Source organism: Schistocerca gregaria, chromosome 1 (genome assembly GCF_023897955.1).
Source record: "Schistocerca gregaria isolate iqSchGreg1 chromosome 1, iqSchGreg1.2, whole genome shotgun sequence".
NCBI classification, from domain to species: Eukaryota; Metazoa; Arthropoda; class Insecta; order Orthoptera; family Acrididae; genus Schistocerca; species Schistocerca gregaria.
The window spans coordinates 632,005,292-632,008,857 of record NC_064920.1 but is presented as its reverse complement, the minus strand read 5'-3'; the positions used below and the strand labels follow the sequence as shown (position 1 = coordinate 632,008,857).

General features: G+C 51.6%; 1 non-coding gene across 1 annotated transcript; it reads left to right on the top strand.

The window, feature by feature from the left end:
• The first annotated feature begins 2,810 nt into the window (after positions 1-2,810).
• Trnas-cga (transfer RNA serine (anticodon CGA)) lies at positions 2,811-2,885 on the top strand. Its single transcript has one exon. It is a non-coding gene; the product is annotated as a tRNA-Ser (tRNA).
• Positions 2,886-3,566: the final 681 nt, after the last annotated feature.

Genomic DNA, 3,566 nt, shown 5'->3' with positions numbered 1-3,566 from the left:
GTCTGTATTAAGGTTCTGCGGCTACGTTGTTTTTCTCTGATAACGTGATACATCGACGGTGATTCTCCACGGACTCGTTCAAAGGCCCTTGCACGGATTGCGACTCCCTCCAGACGGCGGCGCGTTATGGAAATTATTTGGGCCTGTGCTCGTTTTATACCGGCTCGACGCTCCTGTGAAGGTGCTTGTACAGAAAGTTCGCGGAGCATCGTGAAATAAAATTCCGTCGTGTGTCGCCTCCACATCATCTGCTCTCTTCCGTATGCAATTAACGCTCGGCGCAATGCAGGCTTAACGCATTCCAGCCACCACTGCAACGTCGTCGGATATGTCGGGAGGCGTCGTTCACACACGTGCCAAGCATCTTCGACTATGCGTCTGCACTCAGGTTCCCTGAGGTGTGCTGTATTCAGTTTCCAAACACTGCGACTCCTCCAAACTTGTTGACGACTCAGGGAGACCGTGCAAATATATGCTATGTGATCTGAAAAGGCGACAGGCCACAATTCCGCATCGAGGATCGCAGGTTCGAGACGACGTGTTACGTAAATGCGATCGAGCCGACTTGCAGAGTGACTCGTGACGTAGGTGTATCCACGTCTGTCGCCATGTATCTTCTCCCACGTATCAATGAAATTCATGTCCTGTATGAGTTGTCGCAGCTCCGGGCATGAAGTATAACGTGGGTGTTGATCCTTTGGTGCGAGCACGCAGTTGAAGTCGCCTCCAAATAAGACATTTTCATACCGACCTAAGAATAGTGTTGCAATCTCCTCTACGTAAAATCGGGATCGGTCGCGCCGTCTGTCGGACCCCGACGGTTCGTAAATGTTAACGACCCGTACTCCCAGCACTGTGAGAGCCAGTCCCCGCGCTGACGGCAGGTACACCACGTCCTCGGCTACTATGCCACTACGTAGAGGTATCGCTGTTCCGCTGCCGCCGTCGGTAGTAGGTGTAATGTACGTATCGTACTCATAGAGGTCGGGGAAGCTCTCAACACATACTTCCTGCAGCAGAACGATGTCGACGTCTGACGCATGCAACATGTCTCGTAATAACTGCAATTTTACAGGCGTTCTGATCGTATTAATATTAATAGAGGCTGTTCGATATGCCTGCCGCTGTTCCTCAGTGCGTAAAGCGCACATGAACGCTTATGTTAATTTGTGTGCTGCTGCCCGGTGACCTGCTGTCTGTGCGTCAATCTGCATCTTCTGCGCGGTTAACATCCGGTGGACGCAGCACTCGCCATTGCGGGTGCGTCGTCAGTGTGTGGGTCAGCATCGGATTCGTCGGCCCAGTTACTGTGCTGGAGGTCCAGCTCCCGTCGCGTCTCTCCGGCCGGGCTGACCGAAGGCGGTGGCGTTGCTGCGGTGGGTGGAGGGTCTCCTTCCGTCGGCTTTCCGTCCGGTGTGTCTGTATTCAACCCCTGTCTAGCGTGATTCGCGTCGTACTGCTGTGTGGGGGGTAGAACCTCCCGTTGCGCCTCCGGATGCACTGTATCGACGTTACACCCAAGATCGTCTGACATGGACTGCAGTAAGCAGGTATCCGACGGCGCTAGCCGTCGTTTCTTGTGGCGCTTCGGCGACCGTTGTTTGCGCGTGTGCGCCTCCGTATCCAAGTGCGGAAGTGACTCCCGGTGCTCAGGGACGAAAGCAGCTGTCGGCACAACCGCAGGATCAATTTCCATATCTCCTACCGATCCTCTCCGCTCGGTTAAGGACGTCGTCGGCGCCGGAGCGGCAGAAGTGTGCGTCGTTTCGTCACTGGAGGCGATCTCTGCTGCAGTCGGTTGCCGCAAACTGTCAGGATTCTGTACCTGGTTATTCTTCGGGATGGGATCTGTTCGGAATGCGTCCGCATACGTTAGTGGCAGCGGCGTCAACGTGGACGTAGGTACAGGTTCGCCATTTGGAACTTGCACTATCCTCCGCTGCATACATTCGGAACGCACGTGGCCCTCTTTCCCGCATCCTGAGCATGTTTAGGGTTGTCCATCGTAGATGACTATAGCTCTGCATCCGCCGATGAACAAGTACGAGGGTACATGTTGTGTCAGTTCTATTCTGATTTGACGCACCCCATTGAGAACGGGGTAAGTCGTGAAGTTGGACCATTTTTCCTGAACGTGGCTGAGCACTCTTCCATACGGGCATAAGGCGTCAATGACCAAGTCAGACGGAACCTCGAAGGGAAGTTCGAAAATTTGAGTCCATGTTTAGTATCTCGGATGATTCTGTCACATACTGCATCGTTAATCAGCTTGACGTAAACGACACTGCTCACTATGGAGAGGTGGATTCCGATAAGTTCGTTGTAGTCAAGTTTAACTTCGTCTCGTAGGAACCTTTCTATTTCGTAGGCTTTCGGTCTCGCATATACATTCGAAAAACTAATCTTGAGGGTCGACTTTCGGTATGCATGTGCCATTCTGTATCGAGTCGTCTAAACGCGCGAGTACTCCGAAGAGGTAAACAACTGCGCGAGCGCGAACTACTCCGGCAGGGACGTAAACAGACGTCCGTGCCGTAGCACCGCCGAAGGCAGACTGTCCGAGCTACCGAAGCATGACTCACGTCCGGTACTCACAGCTTTACTTCAGTTCATATCAGCGCACACTCCGCTGCAGAGTGAAAATCTCATTCTGGAAACATCCCCCAGGCTGTGGCTAAGCCATGTCTCCGCAGTATCCTTTCTTTCAGGAGTGCTAGTTCTGCAAGGTTCGCAGAAGAGCTTCTGTAAAGTTTGGAAGGTAGGAGACGGATACTGGCAGAAGTAAAGCTGTGAGTACCGGACCTGACTCGTGCTTCGGTAGCTCAGTTGGTAGAGCACTTGCCCGCGAAAGGCAAAGGTCCCGAGTTCGAGTCTCGGTCGGGCATACAGTTTTAATCTGCCAGGAAGTTTCATTGACAAGTTTAATTTTCCTACAAATACTGTTTATTTTTTAATAACAGACAGGAGGGTAACTATGTAGAAAATTAATGTTCAGTAGGTTATGCGATACTTTATGGTTGTTAGGGGAATCAAACATTACACTGATAGCCTTCCTAAAGAAAGCTGTCGTTACGAGTTAACAGCCTGCACGGAGACAGCACACCTAACGTGCAGGTGAAGCGGTTACGATAGTAATTGACTGAAGCTAGTAGAGAAACTACCGTAGTCTAAACTTAATTACGATAGTCTACGGTAGCCTATAGTAGTTATACAACTCAAAGTGCAGCCATACGATGTCCTTACACAAGGGGTGATTCGACTGGGCGCTGTCAGCTATGTCGAAGGTTGTCAAGAACGGCCTTGCGTCACGCATCGCGCTGCAAACTGTCGTTTCCGACAGCGAAGTGGTGTAAATGGACGCCCAAAGAGAATGGATCCTTTCATTGACGCTAATTGTGCCACATGCTGAGGTCTTTACGTGTCGATTCTGGGAGGCAATGTGTCTGAAATGCTTTCCCCTTTTCCTCGCCACCCGTAAGAAGGCTACTTGATTTCAGTGCTGGATGTCGCGATTCTGGCTTCCATTCCTGAGGCCTTAGCAGAACGGGTGAGAAGCTGGCGTGTGG